At 38.0% G+C, this 23,928-nt stretch overlaps 2 protein-coding genes across 5 annotated transcripts in view; both read left to right on the top strand.

The window, feature by feature from the left end:
- LOC141457958 (uncharacterized) overlaps positions 1-21,672 on the top strand; it is an 80,738-nt gene extending 59,066 nt beyond the window's left edge. The window contains exon 3 of the mRNA XM_074135375.1: positions 20,089-21,672. The gene's annotated coding sequence lies outside the window, so the exon portion shown is untranslated. The remainder of the gene's footprint in view (positions 1-20,088) is intronic.
- Positions 1-23,928, top strand: part of LOC141457938 (uncharacterized) — a 376,780-nt gene that overhangs the window by 107,533 nt on the left and 245,319 nt on the right. The gene's annotated exons all lie outside the window — the stretch shown is intronic.

Genomic DNA, 23,928 nt, shown 5'->3' with positions numbered 1-23,928 from the left:
AGATTGAATTTGTTGAAGATCGGAGCGTTTCGTTGGACCCCACAGTTCACAATCCAGGCGGGTTTTAGTATTAGAATTGTAAATCAGTCGTTTTTTTTTGGCATCGATTGTAACCATACAGCCAGCATATCATTTATTTGTACATAAAAATTAAATGCGATACCAAAAATTTAGATTTAAACCTCTATGTTTGCTATATTATCCATTAAAATGCTTTTAGTAAAGTCTGTTAAATTTTTATGTCGGTTTCTACTACAAAACTATATAATGATTCATATACATTTACATTTTTCCTGCTCAATATGCAGATATAATTAAAAGGGGAAGTTAGCTCTTTATATAGACGGTTGAAAAACTCTCCTCTGTGTTTCTCGTGCTTCGCACATTCCATAATCATGTGCTCAGCGCTGTCCACCTCATGGCATCTCTCGCACAAGTCAGTATTAAGCTTCCCGATTTTATATAAGTATCTACCGCAAATAGCATGGTTTGAGCGTAACCGGCATATTCTGCTAATAAATCTTCTGTTGATGTACTCTAAGTTTCGAAACCAGGGTTTTCTTTTACCTATGACCGGATTATACTGCTTATAAAATGCATCTTTTTCGTTGCCGAACATCTGTCGCCAATTCTCCACCGCTCTTTGTCGGCTAAGGGTACGTTCACAACGGAGCTGTGAGCATAGATGATAGCGGAGATGACAGCAGTGATGCATCAGCGCTTATAGAATAACCTAGTACATTCTTATGTGAGCGTGCACAACGAAGCTTCGACTAGTGACTCATACTCGCTGCTATAAACGAGCATAGATGATAGAATTGAATTTTTCATTTTTCTGCTAGCTGAACTCCAGTATCGGAGCTTCAAAATGGACGTCGAAAAATTATTTAGTGCTGTCTTTACTCATTATTTTTGGTTATTATTTTATTATTTACTTTTAAACAATATTTTGTTTTTTAAATCGTGCTTACATTTATTTTCATGTGTATTTATTTGTTGTTGTTTTTTTAAATAAAATCATTACTAACCTAAGAGTAATCACTAGTTTTTCTTCTATGGTTATAGGATTTCCATGACAATTTTTCCAAAGTTTTCTTAATTTTGACCTTATTTTTTCTAAAATATAGTCGAATGTGGGTGGACCCATCCTCACATATTCAAAAAAACGATCCGGATAATTTCAAAGTTCCTTATATAAGTAGTGAAATTCACCCAAAGTACTTCGTTTTTTATTTATGGGATGTACATGATATTTTCTAAAGCGTTTTTACTTTAAAATATACCTTTTTGTTGCTGCTGAACATAAAAACTCTTCTTCACTTCTCGGACATGTTGCATGTATCACAGCTCCGTTGTGCACACTAATCAGCGATTATATTTTACTCTATCAGTTATCATCTCTGCTATCATCTATACTCACAGCTCCGTTGTAAACGTACCCTAAGTGTGGTAACGTCCTCGTTAGTAAGTCCATTGTCCATCCACTATAGCCTCCCTGGCCAGATCGTCCACCTTCTCACTGTGCACTATACCAACATGTTTTCTGATCCAGACAAACTTCACCATCTTATCTGCGGCTACTATTTATTTCCTTATACAACTCCAGAATAAATCAGTCGTTTGTTATTAAGTGAAAGTTTTGAACGTTGGTCTAGTAGGCTTTTAAGTAGTCGATAACGTTTGTTAACTTCAGTTCGTTTAAGTCGTGCGTAATCTTAATCTAAATATATATAATTGATTATGACATTAAATTGGTGAAATCTTAATTATATTTTTTCTTTATAGAAAAAATTTAAATTATCAAAATGTCTGACTTAAAACAGAAGATTGTTTAATGTACTTAGAGCAAACTCAGCTGCCACGTCTGATTGATGGAATATCGTCACCGGGTTCTTATCTGGAAACTTTAATATTACTTTTAATTCTGTTAAAATTCTCTGGATCGTCTTTATTATAAATAGCAGTCTGGCTCAACAGTCAATCAATAAGTGTGGGACAGCCGTGTTACCAGCAATCCTTCACTTCCTTCTGAAGAAGTTCCGCTTTTCTAAGATGACAGATCACATTCAGGTTTTTCCTTCATTTATATCCATTAGGAAAGTTTGGTAAAAATTATGATTTGTTTGTGGGCGAGATAGTGATGTTTTAGAGATTTAAATTTATCTCATTGCAGCTTCCCTATTGTTTCTTAGTAATTATGAATTCTTCTTTTTTTTTTTATGTTTGGTACTTCGTATGCCTCAGTTGTGTCACATTGTTCTGAGCTAAAAGGTCATCTTTACGACTCTCTCGGTTAAGCTTTTAAAGTGGTTGAAAGGAGTAGGGATAAAAGATGTTTTGCGATTGGTCCGTGTCTTAAACTGTAGTATTATAGAAAAAATACACATTCTGAAGTCAGGATTCATAAATTATTATTATTTTAATACTGGAAAGAATAATTAATAAAATTAAAAATAAAAAAATAAAAATGATCCATTGACATATTGTTAGCAAAGATTTTTTTTTTAGCATTATTATTGTACACACAATACTTTAGGATTGGAGAAATCCATCAGTGTGGAAAGATCCAAGGATTTGTAATCTCCATAATGGAATGCTATATTTAGAAGGAAATACTACTTTATTCCTTACAATGTGGTTGCATTCCCATTCTTTTATTCTTCTATATATATTTTTAATTTTCAACATGACGTAATAATGGCGCACACCGTGTGAAAATCTTCACAATACATTCACAAGGAATATGGTTACCGAGGGGCAATGGGGTTAGCCGAGTGGATGCTGGACTCCAACGTGGAGATCACGGGTTCGAGTCCCAGCTGCCAGTTTTCGTAAACTCCAGCTTTTTTCAGAAAATTGAAATGACTTTTCATGAAAATTATTAAAACCATTTTGAAGGATATTAAAATGAACTCATAAATGCATTTATGTCGTATTTTCGGAGAAAAACCACATGAGAAAGAAAAACATTGCCGAGGGGAGACTAATTAAAAAATGTTTTAGTTATTTGGTACGAGGGTCGTTTGAAAAGTCCGTGCAAAGTCAGAGAGATAGCACTACTGGCGCGTATCGAGGTTATGTTTAGTTAGTAGCATCTCTTGGAAGAACTCACACCAAGTTTCAGCCAGATCGGTCTATTTCTTTGTGTTTGGCATTCGTTTGAATCGAGGAAGTCGAGTGATTTTCAAAAAATGGACGAAAAAGAATTTCGTGTGTTGATTAAACACTACTTTATGAAAGGCAAAACGCCTGAGGAGACTAAAGAGAAGCTTGATAAACATTATGGTGACTCTGCACCTTCGATTAGAACAGTTTATAAGTGGTTTCAAAATTTTCGGAGTGGCCATATGGGCACAAGTGACGCTGAACGTTCTGGACGCCCTGTTGAGGTTACTACTCCAGAAATCATTGATAAAATCCATGATATGGTGATGGATGACAGAAGAGTGAAGGTGCGTGAGATTGCTAGTGCTGTGGGCATCTCGAATGAACGGGTACATAATATTTTGCATCAACATTTGGACATGACAAAGCTATCAGTAAGATGGGTGCCGCGATTGCTCACGCTTGACCAAAAACGAAATCGTTTGAAGTGTTGCAAGGACGGTTTCAGAAGAATCCGCAGGACTTTAAGCGTCGTTTCGTCACTGTGGATGAAACATGGATACATCACTACACTCCTGAGACCAAAGAACAATCTAAACAATGGGTTACCAAGGGGGAATCTGCGCCAAAAAAGGCGAAGACCGTTCCTTCGGCCGGAAAGATTATGGCGACTGTCTTTTGGGATTCGCAAGGAATAATCCTCATCGACTATCTGGAAAAGGGTAAAACTATTACAGGTGCATATTATTCATCGTTATTGGACCGTTTGAAAACCGAGCTGCAAGAAAAACGCCCACGATTGGCCCACAAAAAAGTCCTTTTCCATCACGACAACGCACCAGCTCACACCTCAGCAGTTGTGGTCGCAAAATTAATGGAAATAGGGTTCCAACTCGTTTCACATCCCCCCTATTCTCCAGACTTGGCTCCCTCGGACTACTATTTGTTCCCCAATATGAAGAAATGGCTGGCGGGAAAAAGATTTTATTCAAACGAGGAGGTGATTGCAGAAACGAATGGCTATTTTTCAGACTTGGACAAACCCTATTATTCGGAAGGGATCAACAAACTAGGGCAGCGTTGGACGAAGTGTATAAGCCTAAAAGGAGACTATGTTGAAAAATAAAAAAGGTTTACCCCAAAAAATTAAGTAGTTTTTATTTTTGCACGGACTTTTTAAACGACCCTCGTATGTCATGTTCGTGGTTAGTTATGCCAGAATATGTTGACGGGGGGGGGGCTATAAATAAAAAATCCACCTGCAGATCTTCTGTGGGGGGACGGGCATCAGCATTTCTTGGGGTTTAAAAAAAAAAAATTCACCCAACTTCTCTAGATATGTCGAAGATCATCTACTTCCCAAAGAGGTTATATCCGCTTCAGCAACTTGCAACCACCCAGTGCTCTTAGCGGAAGTCCCCAGAGGTGAGTCCACAGTTGTGAGTGCCCATTTCCTGAGGCTTCTAAACACCCCTATGCCACCCTAGGATCTTCTTTTCCCAACATTCTGGTACTGTGCAGACTTGGGGGGGAAATCTAGCACGCCTTAGGCAGCTAGGGTTATTGAAGTCCCATGTCTCGAAAGCTCCATTCCACTTCTGTGCCGTCTACCTACCCTTCAACATAGGTCACACATTTTTGGATTAAGCCCTTAGAAACACAGCTATGTTGAGAGTTAATGTAGTGGTGCGTATCTCTAATATGTACAAGTTAGATATACGAGGTCTGTAAATTAAGTAATGAGACTGATTTTTTTTAAATTTTTTTATTCAAAAAGAATTACAATTCTATATTGTCCACCTTCAAAATAACTTCCTTCTGAAGCCACACAGCGCTTTGGAGACGTTTCTTCCACTCCTTTTAGCAGTGCTCGAACTCCGATACTGGAATAGCCTTTAGCTGGTCTCGGTTACAGCCGTTTGAATGTTTTCGACTGTCCCAAAATGAGTCACCCTTGAGGTGATTTTTTAACAAGGACTCCAAGACAGGCGAATAAGGAGGCTGTGAGGAGCCACAGGAATGTTTTTACAGGGCCAAAAACTCTGTTTATTGAAATTGCTGTGTGACAAGGAGCATTATCGTGATGCACAACACCCACTTGTACTTGATGTTTGGTCTCACACGAATGACCATTTTTTTCGAAGTTTTTCAAGAACCTCTCGGTAAAAGTGTTCGATTGACCGTTTGATCTTGCACTGTGTCCAAGTGTGAAGCAAAACCTGATAGCACACCGTTGCTCGAAATTGATCTCACTCATTTTTAGAACATTTTTAGTTCCTCCGCCGCCTCTCCAAGCCCAGCGCCTCCAGTGTTGCTAGATCGCAACGCAACGTTGCCAGTCTCATTACTTAATTTACAGACCTCGTAAGCGTAGGGTCCACCATTCACCCTAAATTGGGCAGTCTTCTGGCCCTTCGCTTACCTCGATCAAAGAAAAATAAAAGGGCAAAGGGTGTTAGAGCCGTACTACTAGTTCCTAACTAGTCGAACTAGTTTACCGATGGCACTTGGTCCACCACCGGCTTGATGAGGGAGATAACTTGGAGGACTTCATACTTATACTTCAATACCAAGAATGTGGTGAGAGCTAGCATGTCTTGACACCCAAGATGTCAATCATCTTAATTAGTTCAGCAAGATGCTTCGTCTCTTTGAAATTTATTTTTCATTATATTGATATGTGGTTTTGAAACCAATCCAATTTATTTTAGTCTTTTCATACAGAGCAGAAAGTAATTTAAATAATATATGAATGAAAATATGTGAGTAATTAATTAAACTTCCGTTTTTAATGAGAAAATAGGAAGTCACTTCAGCTGTTACAACACCGGAAGTGTAATTATTAATAAAATTTTAATATTCGTTTATCGTTTATTAAAATGGAACCACCGTTTTCAAGTGTTTTGGTGTTGAAAATATAATTACCTATTTGAAATATTTTTTTAAAAGAAAATCACATTTATTTTCCAATTTTCTTATTCTATCGTCTCTTTAAAATGTTGGAATCGATCTAAAAGGAAGGGAGTTTTGCGTTTCCACCACTTGGAGTTAGATTTCCTGCTTAAAATATTCATATTGAGGCTTCCGGTTTGGGTGATTTGGTGGGGGGACGATTGGGAAAGATTTTTATTGGAATAAAAAAAAAAGTTTGTTTGAATTCAAACTGAAGAACGGGGAACGTCCCGAGGGAGAGAGGGTCGTTCCAATATAGTATTCACCATTTTATATTTTAAAATGGGAAGGCTTTTAAAAATTACCTCTGGAAAAAGATACGAATAGCTCCTAAGGGGTGACCAGAAATGCTTTATTAATTATGCCTGGACTAAACTTCTACCCTCTCTCTCTTCATCAGCTTCTAAGTGACAGGATTCTATTCCTGGGGGAGGATTGAAATGGATCCTAAAATCCTAAAATCCTCCGAAAATATCAATTATCCTATGGTATTAAAATGACAGGGTTTAATTTGAATTGGATGAAGATCGAAACTCCTCTGAAAATCCTGTAAAAAAACAAAATAAGTCTTTTACACTCCCTAAGGATGTTGGTTTAAAGATGTTTCGAATTTTAATTTTTTTTTTTTTTATATTTATTTTGTAATTTACAATCTGTATAAATATATACAATAAGTAAATAGGATGTAAATAAGATGAACTGGTGCGGGAAGAGCAGGAGGAGAGAAGCTACCCAGCGGTAGCACTCTCTATAGGAGAGAGGAGAATGTGAGGAGGAGAATATGATTAGGAGAGAGTAGAGATTTAGTTCTTCAGACTGCAAGGAAGTCGCGGGGCCACTGGCTATTCAGTCGGCGAGGAGTATTAGGGATGTCAGAGGAGGCGAGAGACTGTACAAGAGGATTTGAGCAAGTAGAGAGAGCAGTATGGAATTTTTGATATTTAGTCTTGGCGTGTTGGTCTATAAAGGGAATGTTGAGGTCGGTGTGAAGGGTGAGGTTAGTCACCGTAGAAAGGAGCGTCAGCTATCTGTCGGAGGAGTTTGTATTGAAATGTTTGTACCGTCTGTAGGTTTGTTGGTTTGGCTGAAACCCACAGCTCTAGTCCTGTAAGTCCCACATAGGTTTGAGAATAGTATCTGTATATTAAGCGTTTAATGGGCAATTTAGGGCGTCGTCCAAGTAGTCTGTAAAGCAGTTTCGCACGTTTCGTCATTGCTTTGTCTTTTAAGTCTATTGTGCGTGGGTTCCACGTTAGTCGCTTGTCTATGTAGAGCCCAAGGTAGCTAGCACCAGATCTGTACAAGGAAGAGGATTGCAGTTGAAGAGGAGAGGTGGACAGGAACCCCGTCGGAGAGTAAACGTGGCATGCTGGCAGCATTTCTGTGGGTTCCATTTTAATCCGCCACTTCTTTGCCCAGGATTCTATTTTATGTGTGTCCTGTAACTTGTATGAAGCTGATATAGGATGTGTACTTGAAGCTAATATGGCTGTGCCGTCTGCATATGTACAGAGTAGTGTAGAGGGTTGTCTGATGTGTATACTGTATAGAGAACGGGGCCAAGTATACTCCCCTGCGGCACTCCCGCAATTTTGAATTTCAAATTAATTTTAATTTAAATACAAAATACAGATTTATGACCGCCTAACTTAAATTGATTCAATCAATATTTTTGATTGATGATCAAATCTAAACAATACTTCCGTTTCTCCGAGGACATCAGAAGGGATACTCTGCAAGATCGTTATTCCTATTCTTACTGCTGCACGTATATCGAGAATCGTATTTTTATTGAAACATTTTCACGTCAGTGAATAAAGTTCTCTTGAGGAATAACCCAAACTGTACTTCCTTCCTGTGTTTCTATTTTTATAGATATTGCTATTTATATATATATATATATATATATTCATCTTCGGAAGACATTTGAGGATGTGTGCGAGCGCCTGCAGGATGTAGAGTGCCTTAGTCACCCTTTTTACCTTCTATTTATATTTACTGAGCATGTTCCCTGGGGAATCCCCATCTCCATGTTCCCTACAGCATATCCATCTGATGTTCATTCCTTCACATACTGGTCTGACACATCCTTCTTTTTTTTTTAATCTTGGCTTCTTATTTCTAGATCCTTCTACTGCCATTTGCACAATACTTTAGCTGGCTATTTATAGACTCTTCATGTATACAATATACACCCATCCTCGTGTCTTTTTTTCCTAGATATCAGAATTATTTACTGATTTGTTTCCAAGCGCTGTATAGGCGTTCGCGGCAACTATCATACTCTAGACATGATTTCTGGCAAATATATTGTTTCCGGTTGTAGTGTTGGAATTTCAGAGGGAGAAAAATGATGTGGGCTAGGGAAGAGATATTTGGTAGCTCAAGTTTTGGGCTTTGATCAAGAAATGGTGGAAATATAGAGCAATTTTAAGAGGAAGGAAGTTAAGACCCGTAAAGCTAAGATGTATTGTTGGTTTAGTGGGTTCGATTCCCCAGTCTAGACCTTGGATTTTATTTAATAGTTAATATGAGAACTTTACAGTAAAGTATGTTAGGCGGTGTAATGGGTTCAGATGACTTGAAGAGGAGAGAGTTATTGGTTGTGGATGTTGATGGATAAATAACACTTTTAGTATCGGTATAAGACTTTATGTATTTATATGACTGACTGCCAAGGACTCTATACTTTACACTACAAGAACAGAACAGACTGACTGACGTGGCTGAACGATGTGTACAACTGAAGTGTAAGACTTTGAACAGAATTACAGAATCTCGAATCACAGAATCTCGAGCTGAATATTATATATGAATTGAATATATGTCTGAATCTGAATCTAATAATCTCTGAATGTCGTACTGAATTGAATATATAATTGAATATCTTCTTTGACTTTCCTCTTGTTCTTATATACCTTCGCCGAGCCTCCCCTCTCTGTGTGCCAAGGGGGCTGACTCTCTTCCTCTGGCTAGAGTGGATGAGTGGTGGGGTTTCACTACCCTAGTGAACCCCCCACAGCGGTTATAGGCTAAACCCGTAAAGCTAAGATGTATTGTTGGTTTAGTGGGTTCGATTCTCGGTCTAGAGGCCTTGGATTTAATTTAATGGTTAATATGGGAAATTTACAGTAAAGTATGTTAGGAGATTATAGGCTAGACCCGCAAAGCTAAGATGTATTGTTGGTTTAGTGGGTTCGATTCCCGGTCTCTAGGCCTTGCATTTTATTTAATGGTTAATATGAGAAATTAATAGTAAAGTATGTTCGCTAGTCGCCTCCGTCCACGACCTAATTGGTAGTTGGACGTTAAGCCCCGCCTGAAATAATAGGCGATTACTTTACTTAGTTGGAAGTCATTCAGTCGAGTCAATAACAAGTAATGTGTGCCAGTTACGAGGCGTGTTTTGAGTAAGTTCCGTTTTGAGATGAAGGAAAAACAAGCATACTTTTCTTAACAATTTTATTTTTACCTGAAACCCTGGTACCTTAATCTTCTTTTCTACACTAATGGTCACACTAATATTAAGGCATTTAACTTCTCGTACAACCATCTTTTGAATCCCATCCTCTTTAGAAGTCTACCGCCTGAATTGATAACCACTGCAACGCGGTCGTTTTGGCCTCAACATTGTCGTCATGGCGCTGACCAATCCAAAAGCATCTTCAAACAGGTGGTAGTCACCCGGGTAGCGTCTGTTCTCATTTGCAACAAATCTTCAGAATCATTTCTGTGAAGATCGCCCAATTCTTTCCATATCATGAGCATTCCTGCGGCCATCTTTAAAAACTGTAACCCATTTCCGTTCCACTGCTCATAATGTTTCCCCCCCTCCATAAACTGATCTCACTGATGAATTCCAGCTGCTTTCACTCCATTAGCACTAAGAAAACGAATTACAATGCATATTTTTACAGTCAGGCGACGCCATTTTAAATTCTCACAAACTCATGCAGCGCTGCAGCGGCCAAATATCAAAACTATGGTGGTTTTACTGTAAAACTTTAATCGTTCATCTAAAAGAATTCGTTTTGGATCAGTTTTGGTGACTGGTTTTAGTCGGTTTACCTTTTAAGTTAAATTACAGTATAAAGCAGGTGTTCTGCAGGGACTCTAAACTATCCCCAGAGAATAAACAAGGTACAAGGTAGTGGTTAGGCCCATGTTACTTTATGTCTCTCCTGGAGTCTGGCATGTCGATCCAATATCGCCTCTCTGCAGATCATACAATATAAATTCCTCAGACTGGTCACAACTTCTCCCCGTTACATCCGTATTATAGACCTACACTCCGCAACACTAATATGGACTATGTAGAACACTACATCAAGTACCTCGGTACTGGTTTCTTCAGTAAGTGTGAACCAAGTCACAACCACCTCTGCAGACTAATAGGGGACTATAGTTTGGACACGGTGCACAGGCTCAGGAGAGTTAAGGACTCCCTGAAGTAAAACTTTTCTTGGAGGCTGAGGGTTTTTCTTTTTTCCCCCCCCCCCTCATTATTCACTCTTATATTTTGTAACAATTTAGGTAATTAGCTGGAGGTTATAGTATTTGTACTGGAACTCCTTATGTACATATGTATATACCTTCAATTGTTAAATGAAGTTTATTCTATTCTATTCTATAAAGCAGGTGTCCCCAAACTACAGCCCGCGGGCCACATGCGGCCCTCTGAGGACATTTCCCGCCGCACTTCCGGAAGAGGCATCTCTTTCATTGGTTGGTCTTACTAGAGGAGCACTGTTTGTGCGGCTGTACCGCAAAGCGCTGCGTCACTCATGTACAGTACTGCTTCTGATGACGCGGGATGCACGCGTCACGGCTCCGGAAACAGTGTGAAATAACTGCAGAAGTAGGGAAGAAAGGCAAAGGCACTATAACTAAACCAGGACATTGGACCATCTCATTAGCCAAAAGCAGGTCCACAGTTCCCACAGAAATACTGGGCAGTTTGGTGATTTAAATTTACTTGTTCTTTATTTGGAATATTCCATTTGTTCCCGTTTTTTTTTTTTTTAAACTTTAAAATAGTTTGTTTTATAGTTCGGCCCTCCAACGGTCTGGGAGACAGTGAACTGGCCCCCCTGTGTAAAAAGTTTGGGGTCCCCTGGTATAATTTATAAACTGTATAATGCTGGTATAAAAACCAAGTGTGTCAATCAAGCTTAAACGTTGTTCAAGTTTGTAGAATAATTTAATAAATAAGTTACTTAGAACTTAGAGAATAATGGTTTACAAGATCAAGTCCTACTTCTTATTCAGAATACAAACTTCTGGCGGAAATTTAATTTCATTAATTTGTAATACGATATAATTCGCCAGACTTCCTCTTTAGAACGGAAACAGAAACAGATTTAATGTTTTTTATTAAAGTTTCGTTTTATTTTAATTCATTTTTTCCCCCCTTTTCTGTAATAAAAATATGCCAACCCTGTTCAGGTAGAATGTCATAGTTTCTAAAATTATTAAACCCCCCCACACACCACGCAACGGCTCGTTAACGTTGTAAACATCTCTAAATGTGGAACTGGCAGATTTAATTAGGCTAAAAACCTCCTTCAACTTCAACCAGTGTGATGAGAGCAGGGTGGGTGGGCTAGCCTAGGCTCTAATATAACTTTACGCGCGTCTGTTTGTAACTACATGCATACTTTTAATAATTTAAAAGTTTTTAACATCAACATGCCAAGTCTCCCACTTCCGTAATTATTGTCGCCCCCCCCGGACACTATTTCCGGCATATTCCGGTTTGAATAAGTTGAATTTTAAAATAAAAGCTTAAAATCGACGAAACACTTGTGGAATATAGTCTACACTTGTTGGAAAGTTGGGCCAGGTAAAAATAAAAAGGAAAATAAAATGAAAAATAGGAAAAGCGAATGCATTTTCCAGTAAAACTTTTCTTTACTCTCATAAAATTAACATAAAACAAACTTTTGAATAATATGGAAAAAGCTTTCTTTTTTTCTTTTTTCCTAAAACTAAGTTTAGCTTGAACTTAATGTGCATTCACTTCGTTCAACTTCCTGTTGTAGCATTAGATGCGGAAATTGATGTAGGGGGGGAAAAATAGTTGGATTTTTATGAAAAATTTTCCAGCTGGTTAATTGTTAATTAGTAAAAATAGGTTTTGTAGGAATATACAGGGTGAACCAGTAAGTATTGTCCATAGGCCTACTGTGTGTAGTACATCTAAAGTGGAATTCAATGACGTATTGGACAAAACTCCATATTTCCCACTGTTCTTGAGTGACGTCACTTTAAATATATATTTTTTAAATCATTACTTTTTTTTGCAATAAAAATGTTATTACTCAGAAAGTTTTAGTCCGAATTCGATTCTGATGATACGGTTAGAAAGACAGATAAATTTTCTAAAAAACTCAGTGTTGTCCAAAGGAATGTTATTCCCATGGGAAACGTCCCATGGGATGGGATGGGATGGGACAGCACACATTTGTATTTCCCATGGTAGTCGATACTTGATATTGTAAAATAAATTTAGGCTGAAATTTGCAGTTGCGTAAGTGCATCAAAATATAATTCATTCATCATCTATGCAACTGCATGGTGCTATGAGAAGGATTTCTGAATTATTAGAAACGGTCGATGAGCTGGAAATTGATAGAGTGCTGAACGAGCAGAGTGACTCAGAAATAGAATGAGAGTGTCAGAATGATACTGAATTGTCATACTTAGATTATACTTTTGAGTGTTAAAGTTAATAAATTTAGTCGTTTTGCATGTCCCTTTGTACATGTAGTCCTATTTAGTAGACACTAAACGTAAACTTTCATAAATTTAATAATTTTATTTGAACTGTATCCCATATTAATATTATAATGGGAATCCCGTGGGATGGGATGGGACAGAAAAATATGACCCATGGACAAGCCTGAAAAAATTGACACCATTTTGAAGCATAAATTATTCTCCAAACAGCCTCAATCTTCCTCCTGGATACTGGGAAAAATAAAAGTAATCGAAAATTTTTGAAGAAAACTCATTAGGCCCTTACGTGATCATTATCAGACCTAGGTGCTGGCACTTTTCTTATAAAAGTTTCCTTGCCTAATGTGGGCTTTCTAACGCGATATATCATTTTCCAGGATTCCTTTTATCTTCATATGAGAAATTACGTATGTTTTTGGCAAGAAAACGGTGTTCACGAGCACACAACAGTGTTGTTAGTTTATTAAGTTGTTTAATTCATTGAAAACTCTTATTGTGCAAATGCGAAAATCAGCAGCCTTTCTACACTGCTTGACCATTCAGGGCTCGTTTATTTGCACTACGCTAATTCAGTAGAGGTTAGGAACGATGTAACTAATCGATACTATTTAATATAAGTTGATAAAATGTCTAAACTGACTGGGTGGTAATAAAAAAAAAAAAATGTGACTGTGTCATGGACACGGCCGTGTGTTGTACGTGAATATGTTACGTTTACCTAACGGGTTATATTTTTTATATAAAATATTTTTATTCATGTATTTAGGATGAAAACAAGGAAACAAATCGACGATCGAACACAATCTATGCCTATACAGTCCGTTGTCAATGTAGAAGCGATTTCATCATCCACTTGCATAATTTCAACCACCCCAGCTGCACAGATGTACTGGACACCGTCGTTGATCCGCTCGGCCGCATTCATTCTTTTACGTTTTACGGCACAGCTTGACTCGGTCATAGGGTGTTTTATTATTACCATTCGATTGTTCTTGAGAAGCCCTTTCCAACCGTACACGATCTCTGTATTTGGTTTTGGCTTTTCGACCGCGTATAGGCCGACATTATATATTTTTGATAATATTTTTTTATTCTGACACTTTATTATATCCACTATTTTACACTAATGTTTTATACACAATCGATAGATTGTGACGACAGCTGACGATTAAACGAACATCCTAGCTTCTCCGAGTCAAAAGTTATACTAATTGCAAATCTCGATACGCAGCAAAATGGTCTCAAAATGGCGGCGCTTCCCCCTCGACCGTGCGCGATGCGTCACAGTCCTTACTTTTCGTAATGAATTCTTTAATCCTTTAACTATCCAGTGGTCTAATTTAATTTTGGATGTAGACGATAGATTCGAAACTATAATGCCAAACTGTATCCCCCGATTTTGTTATCATAAGGATTTTTTGGATTGCCTCCATATGATAGCAAATTTAAAGACGTATTCACGACAAAAAAAAACCTCTCACAACTGTTATCTGTTCCCAATATTATATTCCTAGACCATCTGCCTATTTCTCTTGTAAATATTGGAAAAATTTTCTGGCTCATATAAAAAGACAGGAAACAGGAAAGAAAGAGATATAGAAATGAATCTAACATGATCTAATGTAGAGGGTGGGTGGGAGATGAGACAGAAGAGGACGTTGAACGAGCTTGACAGAAGTCGGTGAAAGTGAACACACAAAAAAATGTGCATCAGAGTGTGATGGCAGCAAAAGAAATGATGTAGAGGTAACGGAGAGAGAAAAAAAGGGAAAAGAAATAGAGGAAGTTATGACGTCACTTATTTGACAAGAAGTTGAAGATGTTGATGACGCGGTAAAAGGAATTGGGAATAGAGCGAGAGAGAGAGGTATTACGGGACAAAACTTGCTTTCTTCCACCAATCCTCTTCGTTTATCGGATTTCCTAGAATATTTTCATGTCAAAACAGGACTTTCTCCTCTCTGTGTGTGTGTGGGTGTGTCTGAGAGAGACAGAGAGAGAGTGGGAGAGAGAGCCTGTAATGACGCTTTCCTTTCTAGGGGGAGGAAGGATACGATGGAAAAAAAGGAGTTTTGGCGGGGGCGGGCAGACATCGGAAAGGAAAGACTTTAGTATCAAGGCCATTTTGAGGAAATGGAGAAGTTTTCACATCCATTTCACTCTCTCGTTCTTTTCTTTACGCCCAGTTCCGCCCTGAAGCTTTTCTTTATTTCCTTTCTTCTTGCTCCCAACAAACTTTATTGGAAAAGTGAAAAGAAGAAAAAGAAGCATTTTAAGGGTTCAAATTGGAAAATTTTTCCCATTGTTATTGTGGCTATTTAGGAGATGGAAGTGAAACCAATAATTGGGGAAATCTGGAAAGGAGGGGGAAAAAATGAAAATTAGCTGAATTTTCTTACATTAAAAAAAACCTTTTCTCGAAACTTTTCATTTTATTTTGTTGCCAATTATTTTTTTTTCCTTTAATGATCTGTAATTCACATTAATGGAGTTCAGTGCTCTGAAGAAACTGAAGAATCCTAAATTAAATCTAAGAAATGGTGGCTCCTCAGGCAATCTTTGCATCGTCCCACCTGCCAACCTCAAGTATATCATTAGTAGACAGTTTCTTTACTAGTTCATGCCGGAGAAGTCCTCTGTTAATTAACTCGGAATCCTTCTTTGCGATCGGTACTTGCTTTCCAACATTATAGCAATAACTACGAAGAGGAAACAGATAAAATTAGATTAACGTGTTAGATTAGATTAGATGCAGCTAGGGCGGCCTCAAGGCCTACGCCATTGCAACCCCTTTAGATTTATTGTGGCTCCCCTCACTCTAAAGCTCACCTTCCCAGAGCTGTCCGTTTAATCAGACTCCTGAATTCTGGAGAGCGACTCCTGGGTAAAGCTCTCACAGGCCTTGGTTTTTCCTCCCCCGAGAAGTAACATCCTTAGCCCAGACAAGCCCCTCACACTGACACAACACGTGCAGCCCCGTTTCCTTCTCCACCTCCTGCTGACAGAACCTACAAAGGCTAGCCATCTACCATGCCTATACGTTGCATGTGTTTTCTGAGCCTGCAGTGGGCCAGTTTAATAGGCCTACAATTATCCTTTATAGCCCCACGGCCTTGCACGGATTTAATTCTGCAGTCAGCCTTGGCGAGTAGCTCCTCTGTGAATTCCTTCGCCTGTCTCTGCCCTGAGACTCCTGGGACTCACTGAGACCTAGTCTGCACCCATAGTTTAATGGCCGCAGCCTTAAGACACTTGGAGACCCTTATATAGAGCCTTCCCTGATCAATAAATCATCTGTAAAACTGAATTCTATAGTTACAAATTAAACATGGTTTTAAAGTGGAATACCATGTTGAATACCACCATGTTGAATACCCGATAGTTTAATACTTTAGAGCTCGCCCTCTAACTCCTGAATTCTGGAGAGCGACTCTTGGGTAAAGCTCTCACAGGCCTTGGTTTTCGCTCCCCGGAGAAGTAACATCCTTAACCAGACAAACCCCTCACACTGATACAACACATGCAGTGGCCGTTTCCTCTTCCTCCTCCTCCTGACAGAACCTACAGAGGCTAGCCATCTGCCAGGATGATTGACGGATTTAATTCTGCAGTCATCCTTGGCGAATAGCCTCTAATGAACATCTTCGTGACGTATACTGTTTTTCGTCAGAACATTAAAGATTTATTCTTTCTCGTACGTTCGGAATAACGTTATCTCCACTGTAAATTATTACCTTGTGTATTTAGTTGTATTATTATTTATTATAAGGGTTTTCACTTTTTTTTGTATTTAATATAATTATTTTGTGTATACTTTTCGTTTTCTTATTATGTTAAGTTTCGATCATACACGAGTTTTCTGTGATATTTTGAGTTGTTCCTTTACTTAAATACAGTTATTTTTATGTTCAATTATAGGACCAGAGAGTATTTTATCCAGCTCCTTGTTGCCCCATGTAATGGACTACCGGACCCTCCCGTTCTTTTAGGCTTGAGCTGTCCCACCAGAGGCGCCTTTAAAGGGCTGGTTAGGGGTATCGTCTCGGATAGCCTACGCTATCTGACGGCAAATAATATCGTCCCAGATAGAAGGACCGAAAGTTGTCCAATATCTCTCCTACCCGGTCACCAAGAAACGTCAGTATGTGAGAATGTACGTTCAACTTTGGTCTCTAGGATTAGACGTCACTATTGGAGGAAAACGGTTCCAGTGGCACTCGCTTCCTGATCTTCAGTTTAAACTGAATAAAGGGGGAGAACCTTTTTTTAAAAAAACAAAACACAGTATCCTGTAAAGTACTCTGGACTGAACTGGGAGGAATAATAAGCCAAGAAGCTAGAAGTGTAGAAGAAAGAAGAACAGTTATGTCCTCTGTAAGTGGGACTGCTATCATCAGAATGGAGTGCCTCCAATATATGGGTCATCCTCTCTCTCTCCCACTGTAGTAAAACACACTCATACGGACGCACTGTCTACGTGTGACACAACTATCTTCTATTCAACGTTCCATTGTGGCTCACTCTCTTATACTAATAGTTAACCCGGCAATCGCAATAATAGCAGCATCTGTACAAGAATAAGCCATTGTTTAAAAAGGATGCTGCTGAAAAGGAACTAGTGCCAGTTCTCCCTCTCTATCTTCTTGCACTATTATATCTCAATAACTATCATAAGTAGAAAATTGAAACTTATACTGTTTACAGTTCAAACTTTCTTCTAATGCACGGTATAGAAATTATTGAAATCTGATAAACACGAACCGAACCTAACCTAACCTAGCCTAACCTAACCTAACCTATTCTATCCTATCCTATCCTATCCTAACCTAACCTAGCCTATATAGAATTATGGAAAAAAGTTACATTAGATTCCAATATCGTATACGAGGGTCGTTTGAAAAGTCCGTGCAAAAATAAAAACTACTTAATTTTTTGGGGTAACCCTTTTTTATTTTTCAACATAGTCTCCTTTTAGGCTTATACACTTCGTCCAACGCTGCTCTAGTTTGTTGATCCCTTCCGAATAATAGGATTTGTCCGTCCGAAAAATAGCCATTCGTTTCTGCAATCACCTCCTCGTTTGAATAAAATCTTTTTCCCGCCAGCCATTTCTTCATATTGGGGAACAAATAGTAGTCCGAGGGAGCCAAGTCTGGAGAATAGGGGGGATGTGAAACGAGTTGGAACCCTATTTCCATTAATTTTGCGACCACAACTGCTGAGGTGTGAGCTGGTGCGTTGTCGTGATGGAAAAGGACTTTTTTGTGGGCCAATCGTGGGCGTTTTTCTTGCAGCTCGGTTTTCAAATGGTTCAATAACGATGAATAATATGCACCTGTAATAGTTTTACCCTTTTCCAGATAGTCGATGAGGATTATTCCTTGCGAATCCCAAAAGACAGTCGCCATAATCTTTCCGGCCGAAGGAACGGTCTTCGCCTTTTTTTGGCGCAGATTCCCCCTTGGTAACACATTGTTTAGATTGTTCTTTGGTCTCAGGAGTGTAGTGATGTATCCATGTTTCATCCACAGTGACGCTTATAGTTCTGCGGATTCTTCTGGAACAGCTGCAAACCGTCCTTGCAACACTTCACACGATTTCGTTTTTGGTCAAGCGTGAGCAATCGCGGCACCCATCTTGCGGATAGCTTTGTCATGTCCAAATGTTGATGCAAAATATTATGTACCCGTTCATTCGAGATGACCACAGCACTAGCAATCTCACGCACCTTCACTCTTCTGTCATCCATCACCATATCATGGATTTTATCAATGATTTCTGGAGTAGTAACCTCAACAGGGCGTCCAGAACGTTCAGCGACACTTGTGCCCTATATGGCCACTCCGAAAATTTTGAAACCATTTATAAACTGTTCTAATCGAAGGTGCAGAGTCACCATAATGTTTATCAAGCTTCTCTTTAGTCTACTGAGGCGTTTTGCCTTTCATAAAGTAGTGTTTAATCAACACACGATATTCTTTTTCGTCCATTTTTTTGAAAATCACTCGACTTCCTCGATTCAAACGAATGCCAAACACAAAGAAATAGACCGATCTGGCTGAAACTTGGTGTGTGTTCTTCCAAGAGATGCTACTAACTAAACATAACCTCGATACGCGCCAGTGGTGCTATCTCTCTGACTTTGCACGGACTTTTCAAACGACCCTCGTATAGTTCCAATAGAGTTTCAGAAAATTGAAACATATCAAAATATATTTACAGTGGAACCTCTCAATAACGGCCACTGGCGAAGGGAAAGCAAAGTGGCCGCTGTTTGGAGGTGGCCGTTAGAAGGAGGTAGGCAAGTTTCATAATGAAAAAATGTGGGTTTTTTTTCCAAACTTCTATTTAAAAATGGTTTATAATTAATAGATTTAAAAACGTTCATAATTGTATAATTATTTAGCTATATGATATGCATCAAATTTTTCTTAATTATCCAAACAGTTTTTGATCAAAAAAACTACATATTATTGACATATTTAATAATTTGTATAACAATTTGTATAATAATCATCACATTTATTCATAACAATAATAATTTATGGTAAAATTATCATCATACTATCATCTATTATTAGAAAAATAGAACAAACCTTTCAGCAAAATTGACGATGGCTGGATTTGGTTTTTCGCAAAATCTTCCAACACATCTATTTTCTCTTCTAGAGTTAACCACTTTCGTTTGAGAGACATATCGGAAAAAAGTGATATTGTTCGTCCAAAGTTATATTGAAAAATGATTAAAATGGTACAAGATGTATGGAGCTTATATAGGAAACTTTAGGAAAAACCAGAAAAAAAACACAGAAACTTGCGAGGGGATAATTCTTTTTATCACCGTGTCAAATGAACTTTTATGAATAAGGTGGTCATTGGTGGGAGGTAATACATTTGATCCGTTCCCCAAAATCAATGTCCGCGGTGGCTATATAGTGTGACCGTTAGACGGAGGTTCTTTTATATCGAATGTGTATAGGGGTAAAACGGGGAAATCCAAAAACTGCCCTTAAATTGAGGTGGTCGCTACTGAGAGTGTCCTTTATGGGGAGGCTCGACTGTATATAGTTGGTGAAGCCAGGAAAAGTTGAAAGACTTTTTCAAACCAGATATGTTATATGCCAAAATATCTAGTTTTTCTTTGGTCTCCATCAATTGCCATTTCCCCACTCTGTGGAGTAACCAGCTTCCCTAACCTAGATTGATCCCTGATCAATTTCCACCCTATTTACTCGTTAATTTCAGTATAAGGCTTATAACTTTTAAGCTAACGAATTTGTTTTCGCTTTTCAGGTGAGTTAAGCTGTTCAGAACGGGTGTGGCGTTGGAATCTATATTTCTTTGTATAGAATATTGGGTTTATGTAGGAGATAATTTCAGGTAATTTGATAATATTATGCATGGTCTTTGATTATATAATATATATGTGTGTTTTTTAAAATATATTTTTAACAAAAAAAACATTTATTTATCCTTGTATTTCAAAGAATAAGAACGTCTATGTTTGTCCGTTACTCATCACAATGTATTCACCCTAGACCATAATTCCACCCCCTCTGAAATGGCTAAATAATGAACCCAATGTTGCACTAAAATTGTTTTAAGGAAGTAGAAATGTCACGTCATTGTTTTATGCACTTTTTTGAAGAAATACTAATTTCGGCCACGGTAGCCGAGCGGTTATAGGCTAGGCCAGCAATGCTAAGATGTATTGTTGGTTTAGTGGGTTCGATTCCCCCGGTCTCTAGGCCTTGTATTTTATTTAATGGTTAATATGAGAAATTTATAGTAAAGTATGTTAGGCGGTTATAGGCTAGACCCGCAAAGCTAAGATACATTGTTGGTTAAAGGGTTCGATTCCCGGTCTTAGGCCTTGGATTTTATTTAATGGTTAATATGAGAAATTTCTAGTAAAGTATGTTTGCTAGTCGCCTCCGTCCACGACACCTAATTTGGGTAGTTGGACGTAAAGCCTGCCTTAAAAAATAGGCAATTACTTTACTTTTACTAATTAATATTTCTTTTTTTTTTTTACATTAATTACTCAATGCACTTAAAATTAACTTAACTCACAATTAATTACTTGAAATTTTTGAATTTTTAATCACGAGTTCTTAAGCGGCAGCAATGATTCTGTTCATTAAAGAAACGCTGCTGCAATCAAGGCCCCTTTCATATTGTTCTGAATGACTTTGGTGGGTATTTTATAGAACAAAACGGTCGAGCATTGTTTGGATAATTTGAATTACAAATTGCTTTCATTCTAAGCATAATTTATGCAGAGAAAGTGACTTGAAGATTGTGAATGTGGCCCCACCCCCACCACCATTAAGTTCTGGGCTGAAAATATCATCTTACAAACTGACGTTACAAAAGGACTTCCTGTAACAATTACGATAATAATTATTTTCCCGCGATTTTGTTTGTTTGTTTATCTTTTCTTTTTTTTTTTGTCTAAAGGTAAAGGGTTAAGGGGAAGTTAACTTGACTTCCTCTTATTCCTCGTAAACAGGAAATCAATTCAGCAGTTGTGCTGATTTTCATCGGGGACTTCCTGATAATGAAAAGTGTGAACAAACTACGTTTATGTGTTTGTAATGATCTGTTCGTTATAAATAGATCTCATTAAATTCAAAAACCAACGCATAAAAAAAGGAAAGTGCTAGAAATGATATATGTATACATATCAAAGACAGAAAACCGGTCTAAATTTCAAAAACTGACACGAACAATTTATAAACAACATGTACGCCAACTTACTACAAAAAATTCTTGACAATTGGCAACACTGACTTCCTTACAACCAAATACATACGAGGGTCGTTTGAAAAGTCCGTGCAAAAATAAAAACTACTTAATTTTTTGGGGTAAACCTTTTTTATTTTTCAACATAGTCTCCTTTTAGGCTTATACACTTCGTCCAACGCTGCTCTAGTTTGTTGATCCCTTCCGAATAATAGGATTTGTCCAAGTCTGAAATATAGCCATTCGTTTCTGCAATCACCTCCTCGTTTGAATAAAATCTTTTTCCCGCCAGCCATTTCTTCATATTGGGGAAGAAATAGTAGTCCGAGGGAGCCAAGTCTGGAGAATAGGGGGGATGTGAAACGAGTTGGAACCCTATTTCCATTAATTTTGCGACCACAACTGCTGAGGTGTGAGCTGGTGCGTTGTCGTGATGGAAAAGGACTTTTTTATGGGCAAATCGTGGGCGTTTTTCTTGCAGCTCGGTTTTCAAATGGTCCAATAACGATGAATAATATGCACCTGTAATAGTTTTACCCTTTTCCAGATAGTCGATGAGGATTATTCCTTACGAATCCCAAAAGACAGTCGCCATAATCTTTCCGGCCGAAGGAACGGTCTTCGCCTTTTTTTTGGCGCAGATTCCCCCTTGGTAACCCATTGATTAGATTGTTCTTTGGTCTCAGAAGTGTAGTGATGTATCCATGTTTCATCCACAGTGACGAAACGACGCTTTAAAGTCCTGCGGATTCTTCTGGAACAGCTGCAAACCGTCCTTGCAACACTTCACACGATTTCGTTTTTGGTCAAGCGTGAGCAATCGCGGCACCACCCATCTTGCGGATAGCTTTTAGTCATGTCCAAATGTTGATGCAAAATATTATGTACCCGTTCATTCAAGATGCCCACAGCACTAGCAATCTCACGCACCTTCACTCTTCTGTCATCCATCACCATATCATGGATTTTATCAATGATTTCTGGAGTAGTAACCTCGAACAGGGCGTCCAGAACGTTCAGCGTCACTTGTGCCCTATATGGCCACTCCGAAAATTTTGAAACCACTTATAAACTGTTCTAATCGAAGGTGTCAGAGTCACCATAATGTTTATCAAGCTTCTCTTTAGTCTCCTGAGGCGTTTTGCCTTTCATAAAGTAGTGTTTAATCAACACACGAAATTCTTTTTCGTCCATTTTTTGAAAATCACTCGACTTCCTCGGTTCAAACGAATGCCAAACACAAAGAAATAGACCGATCTGGCTGAAACTTGGTGTGTGTTCTTCCAAGAGATGCTACTAACTAAACATAACCTCGATACGCGCCAGTGGTGCTATCTCTCTGACTTTGCACGGACTTTTCAAACGACCAGAGTTGGTTATTAATAGTAATAATTAATAATTTAATTCTGAACCAGACGTGCATGTACAAGTATAATAATATTGCTGCTTAACAAAATATACATATTAAAAACATTTAAATGCATTGTTTCAATATTTGATATTAATATAAAAATACCAAATTCCGGAAACATATACTTCAAGTTTTGGTTTTTTGTATTTTAAATGGCATTAAACAAATGATTAACTTACAAAAAATTATAAATATTTCTATTTTTTTAGTCTTCACTTTTATGTTGTGCTTTGACACGCCACGAAAATTATGTTTCGATTTTTCACAAAATTTTGACACACCGCCGAGCTCAAAAAGTTCGCTATCAATGTCCTAGGTCGAAAGCTCGGCATAATAAAAATGTACAAGCTGCACACGGAGGAGTGGTCGAAACTTCGGTGATTCAACAGCTCAAATGCATCAAAAAATATTCTATTCACTTTGGCCCGATTCTCAATAGTGTCCAAGATATTTGCATTTTTTTTAACTTTTCCGTCGATTTTCGCGTTTTTTCCGCCCTCTTTTTATTCCAAACGAAAGAGCATTAAATTTCCTATAAATCTGTTTAACTTAGAGCCTCCTTATAAACAATATGGTTTAAACCACAACTCACCAAACCATGTGGACTACGTAAACCAAATGGATATCCTTATTTAATGAACCTAAACCACAGCTTTAATATTATATTAAATCCAGTAAATTGATTCTGTGAACCATTTACTCTTAGAGTTAATCCATTTTACTTTAAATAAATTATTAACTATTAAAATTGTCTTACATTAATCAAAGATAGATGTTACGCTAAGGTCCCCCAATACTAAATGGGAAACTGCGTTGAAATATTATAATATCGTGGAATACATTAAATACACATGTTTCCCGTCCATTATTGGCAGACTCTTACCTGAAAACTTCCGTTTTAATCGTTGTTTAATTAATTTCCATTACGCGACCGGAAGTTTAATCTATTATCGATTTTCTTACCTTCCAAGTATTTT

Source organism: Rhodnius prolixus, unplaced genomic scaffold, assembly GCF_049639745.1.
Source record: "Rhodnius prolixus isolate KJV_2025 unplaced genomic scaffold, Rpr scaffold_5, whole genome shotgun sequence".
Classification (NCBI taxonomy): domain Eukaryota; kingdom Metazoa; phylum Arthropoda; class Insecta; order Hemiptera; family Reduviidae; genus Rhodnius; species Rhodnius prolixus.
Note: the sequence above shows the minus strand (reverse complement) of the source record. Positions and strands in the feature narration are given on the sequence as shown.